This window comes from Rhineura floridana, chromosome 9 (genome assembly GCF_030035675.1).
Source record: "Rhineura floridana isolate rRhiFlo1 chromosome 9, rRhiFlo1.hap2, whole genome shotgun sequence".
NCBI classification, from domain to species: domain Eukaryota; kingdom Metazoa; phylum Chordata; class Lepidosauria; order Squamata; family Rhineuridae; genus Rhineura; species Rhineura floridana.
Genome location: NC_084488.1, coordinates 96,506,925 through 96,528,883, shown reverse-complemented (window position 1 = coordinate 96,528,883; position 21,959 = coordinate 96,506,925). Strand labels below are relative to the sequence as shown.

Here is a 21,959-nt window from a genome sequence, read left to right as displayed (position 1 = left end):
CCCTTATTTGCAGAGCACAGTGACTGACGAGGTATAGAGGGGTAAGACGAGCTTTCAGTTATCCTGGTCCCAAACTGTATAGGGCTTTTTAAACCAGAACCAGAACCTTAAACATGACCTCGTAGCTAATGGGCAGCCAGTACAATTCTTTCTGCAGCAGGGTGACATGTTGGCAATATCCTGCCCCAGTGACCAGTCACGCCACCACATTCTGCACCAGCTGCAGCTTCCAGACCAACCACAAAGGCAGCCCTACACTGAGAGCATTACAGTAATCCAGCCTGCAGGTTACCAGTGCATGGACAACAGTGGTGAAGCTATCCCAATGCAGATATAGCCACAACAGTCTTACCAGTCAAAGGTGATAAAAGGCACTCCTAGCCACTGAGGTCATCTGGGCCTCTAGTGACAAAGATAGATCCAGGAGCACCCCCAGACTACAGACCTGATCTTTCAGAGGGAATACAACCCCATCCAAAGCAGGCAACTGACCAATTATCAGAACTCGGGAACCATCAACCCACAGCACCTCCATCTTGCTAGGATTCACAGTTTACTGGCCCTCATCCAGCCCGAGTCCAGGCATCAGTCCAGGGCTTGCATTGCCTCTCCCGATTCAGATGTTACAGAGAAATAGAGCTGGGTATCATCAGCATACTGCCGACACCTCACCCAAATCTCCTGATGGCTGCTCCCAAGGGCTTCATATAGATGTTAAATAGTATCGGGGACAAGATGGTACCTTGTGGCACCCCATAACACAACTGCCAGGGGCCAAAAGACAATAGTCCAGTGCTATTCTTTGAAAACAACCTGGAGGTAGGATCAGAATCACTATAAAACAGTGCCTCCGATACCTATCTCCCCAAGTCAGTTCAGAAGGATACCATGGCCAATGGTATAAAAAGCCACCAAGTGATCAAGTAAGACATGCTGGCAATACCCTGCCCTGGTGAGCAGTCGCGGCACTACATTTTGCACCAGCTGCAGCTTCCAGACAAACCTCAAGGGCAGCCCCACATAAGCGCATGATAGTAATCCAGCCTGGAGGTTACCAATACATGGACAACAGTGGCCAGGCTACCCGGATGCAGAAACGGCCGCAGCTGTCTTACCAGACAAAGCTGGTAAAAGGCACTCCTAGCCACTGAGGTCACCTGGGCCTCTAGAGACAAAGATGGATCCAGGAGTATCCCAGACTATGAACCTGCTCTTTCAGAGGGAGTACGACCCCATCCAAAGCAGGCAACTGACCAATTATCTGAACTTGGGAACTACCAACCCACAGCGCCTTCGTCTTCCTAGGAGTCAGACTTAGTTTATTGGCCCTCATCCAGACCACCACTGAGTCCAGGCAGCAGTCCAGGGCTTGCACAGCCTCTCCAGATTCAGTTATTACAGAGAAATAGAGCTGAGTATCATCAGCATACAGCTAACATTATATCCTACTCTTAAACCTATCCAAGAAATGTGAAGGGACAACCCCACTGTTCCTGAAAGGCTCTATGGAAAATCCAGAATAAGCAGCAACATCCTTGCAACCCATGACTACACCAACCTGCAGAAACTAGACTGGTGCTAGTCTCTAACAGCATATGGCAAGGGAGGCCTGTGTCTGCGCTTCACCATTTCAAACCAGAGATTGTGAACTCATGACTGAATGTTGTACCATACAAAGGAATTATCTGGTCAACGAGAGGATTTCTATTGTGACTTGCTAGGTAATTGTAACAGATTTTGTGTGTGTGTGTGTGTGTGTGTGTGCGCGCGTGTGCGTATTCTATAGTGGGCCACTACATGGCTCATGGGGTATGTTCATCTAGGAGGGTCACAAATTTTGATGGCTAGCCCTAAACTAATAGACTAATGAAATTACTGAATATATCAAAGAAACAACATAGTATCAGATTGTCCAACAAGATCTGCTTTCCTTGCAGAGGAGTAGGTAAAGTATTGTTACAATTTTATCCCTTTTCAGGGAAGCAACAATGCTAACTTTCTAAATCACATAGTTTTACAGTGACTGTGTTTGAAGCTAATATGGTCACCCAAAACTGAATTTAGAGGCAAATTTGGGCGCTTGAACAGATTGTGACAGATTTTCAGTGGGACTTGCCAAAATCCACCACAATTCTGACAAAGAGGGTTACCTGTGGAATTCAGTATAATTTCCATGGAAAAGTGCCCCAAAAATCTAGGGAATAGGCGACACAGGTTTATTCCCATGGAACACAAGTTGGTTTTGTTTATCATCCCTATTTGAAACCTTACAAATAAATGCATGAAATAAAGACAAACTGACAGTGCTCAAATAATGTAACACTGTGACAGAAACATGTAAGATCCAAACCACAAGTGTTCACTGTTCTGGGCCACTGATTCTACAAGAAAAAGTTAGGGAACACAAATGTTTATCTGACTAGCGTCTAGAGGAGACACTTACAAGTTCACACAAGAAGAGAGTTGGATAAGGGGGGTGATAAATTGTTGGTTTAAAAAGAGGGAAGATTCCCTACCCTTCCTTTTATAATACAGGGGACATGGCTAGTAAAATCTTTGTGGAATGAGTCCAATGCTTTGGGACTTAGAAAAAAAAGTGAAGCTCTTTATATGTTGGTTTCCAGGTCCCAAAGGTTTTTATGCCCCAACGCAGCATACAGAATCACTGAAAGCAGGAGTTGGCATCTCATTCTCATAAGTCTCATGAACCAAGCTATAAATCAAAAATATAATTTGTGTTGCTGTCTTTTGGCATCTTAACACCAGGTCTTTGTATAAACAAGTTAGCTGGGACTTGATGTTTGTAGCCTTGTGAAAATCTTTAACAAAATAATAAGATAGTCATGATGACTTCCAAACAGTAGTGTTGCTATGCCAACAACAATATGCCTTGCCTGGAAAAGAAGCTATCATAGAAACCCATTAAATGTTACCCTGGCTATATATGGGAGCCCACGTTTCTACAAATGGCTTCCATGCAGTTGAGAAAACATTTAAATTACCCTGGCACATGGGTTTTAACCATGGAATTGCCAGCCCTCAGATTGAGGTAGTGGTGGGAATAAATCCTCAATTCCAGATCAAAGATTCATAGCATCAGGCCCCACACTCATCACTGGATTATTTCAGCTAGGAATGGGTAAGCCTGTGTCCACCATAAATTGTTGGAATAAAACACCCACTGAGCCTGACCATCAGCCATGCTAGCTGCAGCTGATGGGAACTGGAGTCCAACAATATCTGGAAGGCCACAATATTCTAACTCCTGATTTAAACATTACTAAGTTTTGTGGAGGAGGTACTCACAGAAAAGTAGCTCCCTCAACATTTAAAAGGCTCCACTGTCAGTTTCAAAATGCATTCAAATTAGTAAGTCAAAGAGTTTTACTAAAGCTATTATTTCAACAGTATCAACTTTTGGGGTAAACAAGGACTGTGAAAAGTAGCAGCAAAAGTGTCAATATGAAGTAGCAAGATTCACAGTCATTGCATTTATTTTTGCTGTCGTGTTACACCTCTGCAGATCATTAAGAAAGAGAAGCCTACAAGAAAAGAAAAACCACAGTGAGAGGATGAGTTTACCATGCGAACTCAGTGCACTTGGATCATAGCTTGCTGTTCAGTTCAAATCATACCAGATGGCTATTTTCAGATCTACCCTGAGATAAACCAACCATGTCCCAATGTAAACAAAATGGCTCAGAAAAGTTACAGAAAAGCTATTAAAGAGCATCATTTGTTCAATATGAGAGACTTCCCTTACATGAAGTTTGAAGCTTCAATATATCAAAAGAATATAATGAATTTAAATAAAAAGAACTGGAAGAGGGGGAGGAAGACAGAAAGTATCAACAAAAACCCTCAAAATAAATCATTAGTGGTTACCACCCAACTAGCTATTTGTTCCCTACTTTGCAACAAAGAAAAAACAAAACCAGTATACACTTAATTGATACACAATGGTGTCATTTTTCACCAGGCCTTGCATTCAAACACTAGTAAATTAAATATGCTATATTTAGAAGAGAGAGCAAAGTGCAAACTTGTAGGAAAACACATGCACACCATGTAATGATCAGTTACACCAGCTTTGTCATGTACACATACAAATGGGGAAGCAGCAACTGCTCACCGTTTCCCAGTGCATACACCCAGTATGAGGTATCAGCATAGACTGCAAGCTATACATGGTTAGTTTGCCCACTTTTTCCCAGAGGAAAGCATTCTCCAGCAAGGAAAAAGGCCATATCCAAAGGTGCTCAAGTCCCTGAATACTGCTGGAATGTCATGCATTTTTTGCAGATGCTAGCATCTCTTTCCACGGGTAGAAATCTTCACAGAGTTAGTGAGTTCCCTCTTTCAGCGGGTCAGGAAAACAGGTTTCACTGAAAGGTGAAGGTATAAAGGAGATGTCAGGAGACTCTCCCCTCTCCTGATTTTGTTGGCCTCTGACTGTCATCAGCCTCAAGCCAGCATGGCCAACGATCAGGAATGATGGGAGTTGCAGCTCTGGAGAGCCATGGGTCCCCCATCTCTGCTAAAATGAATTCCACCAGGCTCAGATGATCCCCTCAACACAGACTGTATACTTCAGTAATAGTACAATGTTGTTGTATTTCTGGAGGGTCAAAAGTTGCTCAAACTTGTTCTAAAGGAACTGTGGTGATGAAAGACACGTGTGGTGTACCACAATTCCCATTAGCTCCAGGAAGCATGTCCAATGGCCAGGGATGATGGGAGTTGAAGTTCAGCAACATCTGGAGAGCCAAAGGTTCCCAACATCTGCTTTAGAAGATTCTGGTTCAAATTGCACACGGGTTCAATTTTTGCTCATCTTTACAGCCTGAATATATTATGTATTTATCAGCTTGTAAAGCTCAGATCATATTATAGAAAAGAAACAAATGGAAGTCGCAAAAGCAGGAGCCATTTGACTTAAGTAAAAATACAAACCCGATTCTTGCAATCTGAGCTCATGCAACCACATAAAATAGCACGCTTGCTAAGTTCTGCCTTGAAGTGGCATCCACTTTTGCAAGCTGCATCTTCATTCATTTGACTTTGAGGCTTCTTGAAGGATACAAAAGAGCAATAAATATAACCTTCAACATGATTTATTCAACATTGCCTTTAGCTGTAAAGCTTACTTTGCCATGTTTGAGCAGGCCTGGCTAAAACTCACATAAAAACACTATTAAGAGCATATTTCCAATCTAAATCTAAACTTTTAGAAAGGAATCAAAACATTAAAACATTTGTAAGTACTACAACTAAAGAAGAAAAAAGACAAGCACCTGAGATGTTTTATTTTTCTAGCCTTAACTACACTTAAACGGTGCAGTCCTAACAGACTTACTGGGAAGCAAGTCACATTTAACACTATGGGACCTACTTTCAAGCAAGCATGCACATGATTGCTCAGTAAAAGTAGTTTGTAGAATTCAGAAAGTGAAGCAGTTCCATGCAAGATCTAAGCCACAGCTTTATCTAATAGATCCTTAACCTGTAATTACTAACAGCTCTGCTTCGTTACTCCTGATGTACTTTATAAATAAACTGTTTTCAGTGAAGCCTCCAGATGTCATGTTTGGATGTACAAGTTGACCACTGTTTTGTGTGCATGTCATGTAATCAGGAAGTGGGCAAAGCTATATTCATGAAGTTGGTGTCCAGAAATACCATTCAGGCAGGAAGAAAGAAATATAGATAGTGACAGCCTTACACAGCATTCTGAAACCAAGAACCGGGTGGGAAGCTCATTGCTGTTACAACTCATTCCAAGCATTATGAATTTTAACTGGCCTTTCCTACAGTCCCAGTACTGCATGATTCTGTATTAACAGGAGGATGTACAAAAATGAGAACACTGAAGAACAAGGCTAAAGATAATTGCACAGATTTATTAATTATTATTTATTATTTGATTTAAATCCCGCCCTTCCTCCCAGCAGGAGCCCAGGGCGGCAAACAGAAGCGCTAAAAACACTTTAAAACATCATAAAAACAGACCTTAAAATACATTAAAACAAAACAACATTAAAAATTTTAAAAAAGCTTTAAAAATATCTTTTTAAAAAGGGTTAAAAACATTATTATTAAAAAAACATATTAACAAGCAATCCTAACACAGACGCAGACTGGGATACGTCTCAACTTAAAAGCCTTGTTCAAAAAGGAAAGTCTTCAAAAGGCGCCGAAAAGATAGCAGCCTGCCTAATATGACATGAGATATCCGTGCAAAGTTTTCCTCTTGTCATTTTACAAAACTTCCTTGCTAAGAACACAGTAACACTTGTCAATAGAAAACACACACTCCACTGTCAGAGGCAGCATTCCTCTGAATACCAGTTGCTGGAAGTCACAGGTGGGAAGAGTGCTGCTATACTCAAAATTCTGCTGGTTGGCTTTCCATAGGCATCTGGCTGGCCACTGTGAAAACAGGATGCTGGAAAATATGTGCATTTGGCCTGATTTAGCAGGGTCTTCTTATGTTAGCCCAGATTTATCTGAGGTTTGCCATGGATCAGCTGCCCATTCAGAACTGTGAAGCAGGGGAAGGAAAAAGATAGATGAGGTAGAAAGACGGGTAATATAGTATAAGGCGTGTGGATCACGTCTCAGATTAGGAAAAAAGAAGATGCAATCCAAAGTTAAAATACTTTCAAGTCACTTTCTCCCACTATTCTGGGCTTCCCACTCCTTCATAGAAAGATCCCAGGCAATCAAGAGATCATGTATAAATGTAATAATAATGAAGCAAATTTGATATAGCCAGATTTATTTATTAAGAAATTTATATACCACCCTTCACCAGAAGGCCACTGGCCAGATTGCAATATAATAAACAGCAATCATATAACAGAACATAATTTGGCTATATGACAACATCACTATGAACAAATCAAGATTATTCAGGAAGAGGACTATTTTGCCTGATTAGGATAAGCATTTAGTCTCCCTTGAAAACAATCACCAACAGAGGATACTTTTTGATGCTGGTTAAAATGTCTTCAAAAATCCCCACCCCGGAGCTCAGCCCTCATTCAAATAAAATGTGGATTTTAGACAGCATATTAAACAGTTTCAACAAACTGAATAGCATTCAACAAATGCTACTTTTCTGCACTGACTGCAACTTTCAACAGAGTGATAAATATTTAATTTTCCAGATTCACCAAATCAGAGGCCAGCACCACTAAGCAACTCACACACTAGTTAAAAACCCATTATTTTAGCTCTTCAGTAGTTTCCCTTGCAGCATTCAGTCTTTTTTCCAAATCATCATGTACCTCTGTAGCACATATACTGTTTATCATCAGATAAAATATAGCCTGTGACTCCTGACAGCGGCAAGAGAAGTATCCAGCATTAGAAGAGCATGCATGCAGTGTCTGTATTTCTTCATTGGCATCATGCAAAAAGTGAACTTTTTTTTTTAAAAAAAGAGGCAAATATGCAGTTGCTTGTTGGTCTAAACTCACCTTCTCTCAATCACATGTCTCACAAAACAGGCATTAAGCCAATAAAGGGCCTCCTTCCCCTTATCCACATGCACAAAATGTCAGAAACTTTTTTAAAGAAAATGTTCAGGCAAAACTGATCCTAGGCTCTCAAAATGAACTATGAAAACACCACTGAACTGGCACACTGGGTCCTGGAACTTTCAATGGGCTTGGCATCTCAGGCAGTCATGCAAGGCTGGCTTCATAACTTCACAGTATGCCACTGCATCCATGTGCATGCACCTGGAGAAGTGTTATTTCCTTTGATAACATAAGTCTATGTCACTTGGCTTACATGATGGGCTGTGAAAGGTCAGCAACTCTTCCTTGAGAATTGCATTATTCTTTATTGAAAATACCTTGGCCTTTTAATGCAAGGCAAAGGTGTGGTCAAAAGATTAGCTAACTACAGTCCCATAGGCAGCAAATAGTTTTAAAAAACCAAGCTTGTAAGAAATTCTCTATGTACGCAGGGGGGAATTCATATTAGGAGTTACATCCTGGTTATGAAGTCATCTTCACTGTGAATACCGTAAAGCTAGATTAGCCCTAAGGCACATAAAAAACTGTTCAGGCTTCCCTGTTACAGCTATAACAGACAGCATTTACACTCTTACCCAGAGAATCATGTTATGAGATGATTTAACAAATATAAAACAAGCTATATTTGCTTGCACCTCAACTAAGCACAAGGGAGCATGCAGGACCAGAACTTGCTACAAGTTTGGCTCTAACAAAAAAAAAAGTACAGCATGTTGTGGAATGAGAGACTGTATGACTAGGGTTGTTGTAAGAGGCCCAGCAACTGATCCTTACTCTGTCATAAGTACTCATAGCCAGCCACAGTCTATCAAACCAAGCCCCACCACCTAGGATTGCAGCCAAGACAATGGAGAGAATTCTAAATCATTGTGTGCATTGAAAAGCACTATACATATGGCTAAAAAAAATGAATGCAATCCAGACAAAGTTAAGGCTAGGACAGTTTCAATTACCAAGGCTTCGGGGGTTAAGTTAACCTCAACTGTGGGATGAGCATTTCAGGAATTTTGTTTTATACTATATGTAGTTTTTAATTTGGCTTTTAATTGATTTTATCTGTTTGTATATTAATTTGTTAAGTCTCTCTGAGACATTTCTTTTTATATATAAAGCAACTAATAAATGATATTGATGTTGCCATTGTTGTTAACATGCCAATTAATCTCCCACTGATTTAAATGTGGGTGTTAAAGCACGCTTAACTCTCACACTGAAGTTTGAAGGATTTCAATATGCTTAACATTTGGCTGAATTACACCCATTTATTATAGCTGCCCAGTGGCCAATACAAGAACTATGATATAGCTCTCTATATATCAGGCAGCTTTGGGAGGAAGCGTCTGCACTCTTAACCCCTTACTCAATTAAGGGATACAGTGGGAGAGGTCAGGGGAGGAATTTATTCTGGGGTTCCACAATGAGGAGGAGAGCCTGGCTGGGAGTCCAGAGTCTGTGAGTTCATATCCCTGCTTGTGTCTCCTGGGTGTCAAGGGCCACCTAAAGATCACTCCCATAGTGAGTGGCTCAGGAGTTACATGCCCTGCCACCTCTGTAGATGTGGGCAAGCTGCATAGTCCCAAGGAGCCCAGTTGCCCCCCAGCTGGTAGTTGCAGAAAAGGAAGAGGCTGGCTTGTGCAGATGTGGCAAGCTGAGCAGGCCCTAGCCAGCTGGGGAGGACTAGCCTCAGAGGGAGGCAATGGTAAACCCCCTCTGAATACCGCTTACCATGAAAACTGTATTCATAGGGTCGCCATAAATCGGGATCGACTTGAAGGCAGTCCATTTTCCTTGTAGGATTAACAGCAACTCCCCAATAAGAAAACCAATTATGACATATTAGCTTCCCTTCAGAACAACTTACCCAACACTAACAATCTTCTCCTGCTGCCAGAAGAGAATGTTGGGGTGTTGTTTTTTTTCCAAAGTTGCCACATCACTTCACAGAGGATAACAATGATGCCCAAGTGGCCTGTGCTCTGCATGAACTGGTAATGCACACAAAGACATGCATGCTGCAGCACATAGGTATTCTTCGGCAGACATCACCACAGAAAGGTTCCCTGAGGGTAGGAAGCTTGAAAGCCACTACCCTAATGAGGTCTCAGAACAGGAACACAGGAAGCTGCCTTATACTGAGTCAGACCCACTGGTCCATCTATCTCAGCATTGCTTACACTGACTGGCAGCAGCTCTCTAAGGTTTCAGGCAGGGAGTCACTCACAGCCCTACCTGGATATTCTAAGGATTGAACCAGGGCTCTTCTGTATACAAGGCAAATGCTCTAGCGCTCAAGTTATGGCCCTTACCCAGCTTTTAGAGGATCACCAGTTTTACTACACATAAAAATGTTATGTAGATTTCACTTTATGTATTCTCCAGGGCAGGAGTGGCTAATGTTTTTTGGCCCAAAGGCTGCATTCACTTGCATCCAACCCTCCAGGGGCTACATAGCAGCAGCTGGTATGGCCAAGTACCCACTTAGCTAGTCCATGCAAATAAAAAAATAATGGAAAGATCCACCCCCATTAAAGTGCCAGTGTGGGCAGAGAGAATTTAGGGCTGGTTCACACTGGAGCTGCACTCCATTTTAAAGGCGAAGCTTTTCTCACTGCGATGGAATTTAAAGGTTCACACTTCTTACCTTATATGAGTCCTCAATCTGCTGTTTTGCATTCATACTGAAGGAGAAGGGTTAATCTCACAGCTTCCTAATGACCACGCCCTCTTAAGGTCAAACTATGTCTTCCTCTGGTTACCTTGGCAACCAAGCATGCTCAGTTTGTTCCAGAGTAAAAAAACAACAACAAAGGGAGGAGGAGGGAGTGGGCGTGGAGTCACCAAAGCATTAGAGATGAGCATCTACAAGCTCCTAGAGATGCGAAGCACAGACGGTTTTTCCCTCCCTTTTTGGATTAAAATTGGATTGATTTGCTTCGGATTTAAGGGAGAAAGCAGTGACTTGCCTTCCCATGGGCTGAAACATCATGTAAAGTCAGTGAATTTAACAGGCATGAGAGTAGCACCAATCTCGGAGTGAGTCCCCATGTGAACGAGCCCTTAAACTTCTCCACTCAGCACAGTATCAACACCATTATTATTTGCTTTTTGCTGTCACCATTGCCCAAATCAACGGGACTTTGTGGGAACACAAAATATTGCTAGGGTAAGGCACCCATGCTCAATGGCACTTACACTTCCTTCGGTATAACGGAGCATTCCACTTAAGACTTTCTTCTGATTGTAAATTATGTGCATCAGTTTCATCCCATTTAAGAACTGTGATGAATGGAGAAAGAAGACTATTTTCTGGTTCTAGAACAGAGATTTGTTTTACTACAGAAAAGCAGTTAACTTGCTAGTGAATGGTGTGTCAGTAAAAAAACCCAAGAACTGGGATATATTTGAGCTTGGTTTTTACCATTACCTTCATTAAAATCTAACGGCATGTGTATTATATCAATAGACGTTAATTGTGGCAGTTATAGCAGATACTACACATATTGCTGAAATAGTGATTGTACAGAACATATAGACACTCAGGATGAAGTCAACCCTGTTCAATGCACTCTATTATTCAGCCCTCTCTTACACTTTGTGCAGACAATGTGGAAATTTTTTAATCCTGACAGTCCATCACACAATATTTTAGAGGCATTGGTCTCATAATACTGGCACTTCTAAGCACACTTACCAGGGAGTTAGTCCCATTGAACTCACTGGGACTAACTTCGAAGTAAACATGTATACGATAGGAAAGTTAGAATCCCAAGCTCAAATGATTTAAAAATTGTTTCCAAGATTATCCCATCTTAAGGTTCTGTTCTCTTTAAGCTATCATGTCTCTATCCTTGGGAATAGAAGATATTTTGCAGAACTATATTATTCTGCTACAAAATTTCTTAACTTCAAATTTTCCTATGATTTTGAGTATCCAAACAATGTATAAAATAAGCTGGTACTCTTGATCCAGTATCTAACAAGCCAGATATCTCCTCCATAAAGGACTTCAACTGCTATAATAATGTCCTCCTAGTGGTGTGTATTAATCAGCCAACTACTCATTTAATAAGGACTGGGACAAAGTTGTATGAAATAGTTACATGCTTCCCAGACCCATCCCAATCAGTGCAAACTAGATGAATATATGGGCTATGCACCCCAACATACCTATGCCCCAACATACCTATGTTGAATTATGGTGGGCAGCGTATTTCTCTGTGAGATTTATTATTTCATATTCTTATTCTCATTCTTTCAATGTGTTTTATGCAGATACTAGTATTTATGGGCAAGATACACCACCACTACTCTGGACAAGCATGACTGCTACCACAATAACTTCTCTCATTAGCATGGCAAACCAAATCATGCCTACTTTGCCCATCCCCTGCTAACATGCAAGGGAAACAAGCCACAATCCCTGGTTTAGCATCACATCCAAACTAGGGGTTGTGGTTTGTTTCACTCAGTAAGATTAAGAGTTTATTCTTGGGTTATTGTCATGATTTGCTTGGAGTGAAACACACTACAAATCCTGAATCAGGCACAATGCTAAGTCAGGTATTGCTGATTTGATTCCTCCATAAGCTAGCAGGGAGGAACAAATTGGGCATGATTTGCTTGTACATAGTAAGCCATCGTTTAAGGCTTACCATAATGTGCAAATGCAGATACTCTTGGGGAAAGTCAAATATATATTCTATCAGCTCACAAAACCTTGCCATTGAGCTTCCAGAATCTCTGAATTCACATAGGCCCACAAATAAACTGACTGTCACCCAAGGCGAAATAGATAGGAAATTGGGGGAAATGCCTTAAACCCAGTCAGACCATTGGTCCATCTAGCACTGTATGGCGGCTCTCCAGTGTTTCAGACAGGGAGTCTTTCACAGCCCTTCATGGAGACACTAGTGACTGAACCTGGAACCTTTTACATACAAAGTACGTGCACTACCACTGAGCTATGGCCCTCCCCTAAATAACTAGCCAATGTGTGTCCAAGAGATTTTAGGAGCTGGGTCTTATTTCTCCATTCACCACCCCAATCGTATTTTTCCCCATAGCAATTCTAATTAGCAATTCTAAAATTGAGGAGCAGAAGCTCACAGCACAACAATATTGAGTAATGTCCTCCAGTGCCTCATCCTTACTGCTGGTATATCCCAAACAGATGAATCTGAATAGAGCAAATGGTTGTGAACTGTTTTGTGTGGAATGTATACAGAAAAGCAGTACAAAAACAAAGAAACTGTGGCTATGACTATGGTGTGTGTTTTTTAAAGAAAACAACCCAGGGCATTTCATATCATGTAAGGTGAGTTCTTATAAAAGCAAGCTGGGAAAGTAAATCTGTCAAATCTAGTTCTGAAGATTTTTCTATATAGATATTTTTGACGCTGCTTGCCCCCTCAAGAATTCCTTGAACTGTCTTTACTTAACAACTTACACTTTGCACAAGATTAAACAGTCTTACAAGAAACAAGTAGCCTTCTTTGGCCACCTCCCTATTCCAGCACTGCCATTCCTGAGTGACCATTTCACGTGGGATTGTCAAGGATAGGAAGCTGCCTCATACCAAGTCAGACCATTGGTCCACCTAATTCAGTACTGTGTACACTGACTGGCAGCAGCTCTCCAGATTTTCAGACAGATAACATTCCCAGTCCTGCCTGGAGACTTGGGAAACAACCCAAAACCTTCTACATGCAAAGCAGATGCTCTATTGCTGAGCTGTGGCCCTACCCTTTGAGAACATGAATGCTGATCAGCTTGCCTGTGGGTCTGTGTGAATTCAGAGTTTCTCAAAGTTTAACAGCAACATTTTGAAAGCCAATAAAGCATTCATTCCATCCTCTTTTCTCCCCCATCTGCAACCCCAGTATGTAACTATGAGAAATGCCTTACATGGTTTAAGACAAGTGTGAGGAACACTTGGCCCTCTATAGGTTGCTGGACTCCAGCTCTTGTCAGCTCTAGCCAGCATGTGAAATGGTCATCCTCAGAGCTGTGGACCAGCAATCTGGATGACCACAGGTTCCCCAACCCTGGCTTAAAATGTCATTGCTTTGCATGCTGAAGGGTCCGTGTTTACTCCCTGGCATCTCCAAGTAGGGCTGAGAAAGACATCTGTCTGCAACCCTGGAGAACTGCTGTATGCTGCCAGTCTCTATAGTCCAGCCAGAGCTTGGAAGTAATTCGTTACAAGTAACAGATTACTTGTAATTCATTACTTTTTTGAGGAACAAGTGGGTAATTCCTTTACATTTTGATTGTAATAGAACTAGGACTAGTTTTATTACTTTTGTGAAGTAATTATAATGTTTCCAGCATTACTTTTGGGCATTACTGGAGGGGGGAAGCAGGGGAAGTCTTCTGTTCCTCTGATTTGTGGATGTGCCTCAAACTGGGCTTCTGTGCAGTGTCGCTCTTCCCTCATGCTCTTTGGATGGGTAGGAGGAGGCGAGGGAGGAGGTGGAGAGTTAGACAGGGTGGAACAGAGAAAACAATTGTTTAAAAAAATGGATGGTGGTGGTGAAGAATGAAGTGAAGGGAAAAAGGAGCCGGAGGGCAAGAACATGGATAAAGGAGGAGGAGGCAGCAGCAGAATGGAGATAAAGAACTGTGGAGGTGAAAAATGACGACGTGTGTGTGTGTGAATACTGTGTTTGCACTTGGCACACAAAGTGGCCTCCACCACCCTCTCTAATTATTGTGCTGCATTTGTAGTACTTTACATGTTTTGCGTCTCAGGGGAAAATCTTTGCTTGGGTGAGTGGTAGTTGGTGGCAGGGCAGAGTCCAGGAGGTGGTTAAGTGAGAAAGATTATGCTTGATGGCTGAGGGGTAGGATTGCACTTGGTTTGACATGCAAAGATCTGAGAAGTGGCCTCTGCTACCCTCCCCACCTCCCTTACCAGCAGAGAGACCACAATTGTGATCTTATGGATAAAAAGAATTATTCTACTACCTCTGTATGTGTGTGTTTATTTTTAATGTTGTTTTAGGCTACTTAGATGTGCAGCAGCCAAGGCCAGCACAATGTAGACATTTTTTTAAAAAAGTAACTGAAATGTAATTGTAATGATTACTTTTGAGAAAAAGTAAAGTAATCAGTTACTTTCGGAGCAATTGTAATTGTAATGGTAATTACTACTTTTTGATCCATGTAATTGTAACTGTAATTTATTACTTTTTAAAAGTAATCTTACAAGCTCTGACTCCAGCCTTTGCCAACCTGATGGCTCCCAGATGATGTTGGACACAAAAACCATCCTCCTTGACCACTGGAAGTATTGGCTGGGGCTGAAGTGAGTAGCAAAGCAAAGCATCTGGAGGGCATTAGGTTGGTGAAGGCTGATGCAGTCCATTCTGACCTGGATGGACCAGTAGCCTGACATGGTATGATGTGAAAGCCTTTTTGTGTGCAGGTGACAATACAAAACAGAAAGCAGAGTTATCACAAAGCAATTGAACACAAAAGACTCCCCCTACCCCAAATCCACAAGAAATTATATAATAGTGCCTACCTATGAGTTACACTGAAAACAGAATTCTTGTTATAACAAAACACCTCCAGTGTTCTTATAGGTAACTGTGACTTTTCAAAATTAACAATATCTTAACACGTTTCCGCTTCCCTGCTTCCTTCCCTCCCTCTCTCTCTGGAGCAGACAAATTCCTGGCCAGGAGAATGAATCAAAGCTAAGATGTATATGTTCACAAATGATTTTTGTTCCAAAATAAGTGCCCTTCATATAAAACCAGTTGTTGGGGAAAACATTCCTATGACCCACTTTATATAGTCAAGAGAATCTAGATATGAATTGTTGTCCATATTTCTTACCAAAAAATATATAGAAACTTCTCTGAGGGGTGGGGAGGAGTCCAAAAAGCAAAAGCAAAAGCATTCCAAGCCAGATCTTCAAGAAGTTTCTAAAGTGAAGGAAAAGGCTTCCATCCTATGGACATGAATTTGGAAGCAAGCACCACTGAACAAAGTGGGGCATTTTTCTAAGCAAACATGCATAGGATCAAGCTGGACAAAACATTTACCAAGCAGAGAATTTATGATTCTGGTTGAACAGCTATACATGTTATATATTATTTTATATAGCACAGTGGGGAGGAGAGCCTGGCTGGGAGTCCAGAGTCTGTGAGATCAAATCCCCGCTCGTGTCTCCTGGGTGTACAGGGCCAGCTAAAGATCACCCACACAGTGAGTGGCTCAGAGGTCATGTGCCCTGCCACTTGTGCAGCTGTGGACAAGCTGCATAGTCCCAAGGAGCCCAGTTGCCCCCCCCAGCTGGCAGTTGCGGACAAGGAAGGGTCTGGTTTGTGCAGCTGTGGCAAGCTGAGCAGGCCCTAGCCAGCTGGAGAGGACAAGCCTCAGAGGGAGGCAATGGTAAACCCCCTGAGTACCGCTTACCATGAAAACCCTATTCATAGGGTAGCCCTAAGTCGGAATCAACTTGAAGGCAGTCCATTTCCATTTTCAATACAAGGGTAACCAGTGTGGTGTCCTCCAGATGTTGCTGTACTACAACTCCCATATTCCCTGACTATTGGCCATGCCAGCTGCAGCTGGTGGGAACTGGAGTCCAACAACATCTGGAAGGCACTGCACTGGTTGTTCTGGGAAGGGTGACTTCGCTTGTGCCTGCTTTTGAGACGGGCTCCCGCCTCAAAAGAAGCTTATTCAGATATAAATCAGTCAGAACATTTTTTTTTTGACTGATGAAATTTCTCCCGGGCAGGGAGAAACGTAGAGATCAACCTCAAAAGCCTGTTTTTGTTGGGAGGACTGGATTTCATTAATTTATGAGAAAAGGTCCAGCCAGCAATGCCAGACGGACTTCCGAACAAGCTCTATCTGATTAATGTGATACGTTTATCTTTTCTTCAAAGAGAAAACGGACTAACAGGCAAGCACCCTTCTTTCTATTATTTTTTTTACTTGGTTTAAATTGTTGCAGCAAAAAGAGATTTGTCAATTCAATCAGCTTTAAAGAACTTCTGGGTGAGCTATAACTCTTCTCTGTTATTCACGAAATTAACAGCTTATCTCTGTTTCTATTGCAAAAAGCTGTCCTGGAAGTGCATTCTAAAGATATAAACAGAAGAGGGATTTCTATTCCGAGGAACATTATATTGTCTGGGACTATTCTCTTTTTGGTCTATCTTATTTTGACGAATCTGCTTCTTCACGACGCCACTAACTGTTTTGATGCTGGGAACTAAATTTGTTTTGTATTCTTGAACATAGAGAGATAAGGCAGGCTGCTCTGTTTATACTGTGATGTCATCAAGCCTGGAATATTAACCCAATTGTTGCTGAAATAAGAAGTGGTTCTTCTTTATTTTTGTTGTTTTGTTTTCGTGGTTTTAAAAATGGCAATCAAGAAAGTGGCTGAGAATCTGGAAGTAATTATGTTTCAGAAAATAATGGATGAGATTGAGATAACGAAACAAACCCTGCGACAGGGCAGTAAGGAGCTGAAAATGGAACTGAGCAAAATGACGCAGGAGCTTAAAGAAATAGGGGATCCTGTGAGAGAGGAGAATGAGATCAGAGATGAGAAAAGAAAAAATAAAGGGAAGATACAAGCCCTGGAGATTGGAACAAATGTGGAATTGGAAAAAGATCTGGAGTTTATGGATATTAGAAATAAAATCTACTGTTTGGAATTTAACGTTATCTCTGAAGAAATTAATGAAGATATTAGAGATAAAGTTATCAATGGCTTGGATAATTTTCGGGACTGGAATGACGTGATGGAGCTTGATATAGAGAAAATCTATATTAACTGCAGCCATGTGACAATGGAAAAACTCTCAAGAGATGAGCCAGTGCATTTTGTAAAAAAGAAGAATAGAGATATGACTTTACAACAATATTTCAGCAACTTATTCAGAATCGATGGCAAGAAAATATTTGGGATAGAGGAAATTCCCATCAGACTCTTATTATATGACTATGGCTATGACAGCAAGATTATTATGGAATACTGAAAATGGAAGATTGGACACTGAAATTACTGGACTTAACAGGACTATTGAAGATGGAAGATGGAATTAATATGGATAATGGAATAATGGCTATTGAAATTATTGGACCTAACAGATTTTGATGAGATGGATTAATCGATATGTTTATTTGGACTATGGTTATGACAATAAGTTTATTATAATTATTAACGAGATGGATTAATCGACATGTTTATTTGGAGAAAAATTGATAGATATATTTCTTAAAGAATTGAAACCTCTTTGACTTTTTGTGGAAAGAACAAAGTAATGTTTATGAGATTTGATGATTAATTAAGATAACTACTGGAGGAAAGTGATTTTATAATATAATATAAGAGACAGGATTGTTATATATTGTAGACCTATAACTGATTTGATCTGTGACAAATGGGAAGTCAACATTTTATTTTTTTGTTTAATCATTTTTGTTTTGTTTTGTTTTTTGTCTTTGAATGTTTTATGATTTTGTTTTGTATGTTTTATGAAAATTTGAATAAAAATTATTGTAAAAAAATAAAAATAAAATAAAATAAAAAAGGAAGGCACTGCACTGGCTACCATCAGGGAAACAAATGCTTTTCTTCTATAATTCATCTTCATTTTTGCATTAGAATTGTAAAAATGCAATTTAGTAAGGGCAAAAACAGCTCTATTCTAATTCTATTTCATATTCATTTTGAGCATTATCATGCCTTCTTCTGTGTTTAAAGCATTAAGTCATTTTCAAATGCTCAATAAAATAATCAACTGCTTAAATTATTCCATCTCTTATTGATAAAATGCTGACATGTGTCATCATCACCTCCACTGGGCCAGCTGAATAACAATTTGAAATACAATTTATGCAAAGTTTTGTCCATTGCAATTCAGACTAATCCTGTGCAAGTGTACTGAAAAATAAATCCCATCAAGATCACAGGACTTCAAGAAAGCATGCACAGGATTGCAAGATAAGTTTCCATGAATAATCCGTGCTACAGGAGGGCAGGATTTAGCTGACCCAAGGAATCACCTGGTTAAGGAATTCTCATATTTCCATTATAACAAAACTGAATTATAGTACTCTCATTATATTTCTGTTAGAGAGGGAAGAATTACATAGTATCTTTTAAGACATCCAAAGAAAGAGACTCTTTAATGCAAAATCCCCCCTTTCTTTGTTCAAAGTTCACTTTTCCTAATCTGGAAAATAAATGTAAGAGGCCTTGGCATGTTACTTTATTTATAATTGCAACCCAATCCTATACATATTTACTATGTAATAAACCTTACTGAATTAAGAGCAGCTTGCTCCCAATATGTGTGCATCAGAACTGCAACCCTTTATATTTTTTATGTTTGCACTGAAGTTGACAGAAAAGCAAATCCAAAAACAGCTCACATTCAGAGATAACAAATCAATCCCATCACAAGGAGAAGTCCTACTTGGATTTCCATCTAGAACTTCAGGGAATCCTCCACAACACTTAGGAAATCTCTACTTTCATATGTCCAACTCCCAAGATTTTTGGGTTTTTGTAAAAGAAAAAAAAATACAACATCTGTTTCACTAACATGCAATGCTGCAGTCACCACAAGGCTTTATATAACTTATTACAGTATCACAAAATGTTAGAAGTCAGTCCTATAGAGTTCAACAGGCTTGCATCCTGACTGCAGTCTTGCAGAACAAGGTAAAGAATGTTTACTCAGAAGTAAGTCCCACTGAGCTTAACAGAGCTTACTTCCACATAAATGTCTACAGGATTACAACCTAAAGCTGCATAGTACAAAATGTTTTCCTGCACTTGGATGGTAATATAATAATGTAGAGGATTACAAGTGGGAACTGCAACAAAATATTGCATTATGAAGTCCTCCTATTCAGTTCTAGCTAGCCAGTCAAGCCTTCTTCTAAACACCATGGACACTCCATTCCAGTCCTCTCCCCACTGCATTTCTACCACACCCACACCCACACCCACACAGCATTCTATGTCCACTGAGCATGCTCAGCTTCATTGGGTTTTTCTGGGGGGAGAGGTTCCCCTTACAGTTGCTTCTTTAAAAAACAAAACAAAACTGTGCTTCTGTAAACGTTGGAGTTTCCCAAGCCTCCCAACACCTCCCTCTCATGTATGGATAGTGCCTGCCAATCCACAAGGATAGGCCCTCAGAGAATTGATTTCAACATTAGTATGAAAATACAGAACAGCTATACATTTAACATTTTTTTAGATAAGATTGACACCAATTCACAATTAAATATGCCTATATAGATATCTTTTAGCTGATATTCTCTCTAGGGCTTTTGGATTTTACTGTAATATCAACAATAGCTGTCATTTTCCTCAAAAAGTGCAGGTTTTGAGGGGACCCAAAGTCATCATCCAGACCAACTCCCAATCCTACAGCAGCATTCTAATCAAGCATTTTAAACAATCTAGCCTGCAAAACCTTGTTTACACACAAACATACTCTTACAGCCCAATCACAAGTATGTTTCCTGGGACACGCTCCACCAATTTCAGTGGGACTTACTTCCTAGTAAGTGTGTACAGGGCTGCAGCCTTTAAGGATGTAATCCTGCCTCATTAATACCAAAAGAAGTCCTGCTATTGAACACAGTGCAAAGTGGATTGTACCCTTGGCTGCAATCCTGTACAACTTACTTGGAAGGAAAAAAAACTGGTGAAATTAATAGGACATGATTTTTCAAGTTTAGGATCAGAATGTAAGGCAGGAATCCCAAGCATAGTCATTTGACACTGGCATTAAACCAGTGTGGGCTTTTGAATAAACATGGCTAAGGTTGGTAAATTACACACATCAATGGTTTTTTGCACAGCCATATTTAGCCCTTTCCACAACATATACATGTATGAGAGAGAATGCATACACTCCTAAATGGCTTATCAGAAAAAATATGGGCAATTTCAACATGTGATTGAAAAATGCATCTTGAATGCAACATTTTTTAAATAAAATGCTTGAGCTATTGACACCTACAGATGCTTATACACACATTAATACAGAAACATGTAGCCAAATATGTCTGCTAGATAACTTATCATCTAGCCAAGCCAAATCACTGGGGTTTGTGCAACAGGGGTGGTGGAGAAGAGGAATACTGTACAAAATAAATATGATGGTGGAAACGATCTACTGCTTTCTACTCTGCTTGCTTTGCTGGAGAGATTGCCCCAGTAACACATCTGCACTCATCATTTAAATCTCAATAGTTTAAGAGAGATTCTGGACAAATAAAATCTACACTACTCATCCATGAAAAGAATGGATCCAGCTAGTGACAGGATGGCATCACTCAAAGATTCCTTGCGCTGCTGCAGAAGCAGAAGCATAGGCTTGCCCATTTCCACACCAGCATTGGCTAAGAGGAGACAAAGGGGAAGAGAAAGACAGTACACACATACAGGTGGATTCTCTGTCCTTCCCCTGCAAACAGATAAGTGGGCCAAAAGGGATAGAAAGGGAAGAAGAAGCCACCAGTATTTCCTTCCTTCCCCGCATCTCCATCAACCACTATTTCTAGGTTGTCTAATTCAAGGAGCATGTTAAAAGCAAGAAAAAGAGAAAACAGCCATGTCAAGAGAGGTGGAGGGGGAAGGGTGAAAAAGAGAGAGAACCCAGCTGTCAAAACCTGGAGATACACACACAGAGGCATATTTCTACAGGAGGGGGAGCTGAAATACGTTTCAGGGAGGAATCTCGGTAGGAGCCAGCAGAAGCTGCTTTCAAGAGGGCCACCCACCCCAATGTGGGCGGAGGGAAGATGGAAATGCCCTTAGAAATGGGGGGGGAGGGCGACAGAGAGAAAGGGAGGGAGACCTGCTGAGATTTCGGCTTCCCCCTTCCTCCTGATCCTCCAGCTGCAAGCTTCCACACCCCAACCGTCTTCCCACACACACACACATTTGCCTCTCCAGAGCCCAGTCCAAGACCTCCAAAGAAGGGAGGGAAATTGCTGCAGGAGTGATTTTAAAAAGATCTCAAGCCCGATCTACGGGGGGGGGGGTTAATTCAAAGGAACAGACAGAGCTGTTCCCTCCCTTCCTTCCCGATCTAGAGCAGTGCGTTTCAGGTGTTCCCTCTGCAATCGACCGTCCTTCGCCTACGTTACTAGTCCATAGTACCGAATCCCTCATCCATTTGCAGTTTTCCCTGTCCCCCCCATCCTCATCACCAGGCGCCCACTTCCTATTTCTACCAAGCCTTCTCCCTGCAACAAGTCTTGCCCATTTTGCAATCGCAGCCACAATAAATAAACAAACAGCCCGCGCTCAATAAGCCTCTCGTTCCCACACACACACTTCCCCCGCCGCCACCTCCCCGCTTCTCCCTATCCCCCCCCCCACCAAGCGCAGAAGTGTGTGTATGCGTGTGCGTAAGG

General features: G+C 41.0%; 1 protein-coding gene across 1 annotated transcript in view; it reads right to left on the bottom strand.

Moving 5' to 3' along the window:
* The window catches only part of PPP3CA (protein phosphatase 3 catalytic subunit alpha), a 272,066-nt gene that overhangs the window by 249,186 nt on the left and 921 nt on the right, over nucleotides 1–21,959 (bottom strand). The gene's annotated exons all lie outside the window — the stretch shown is intronic.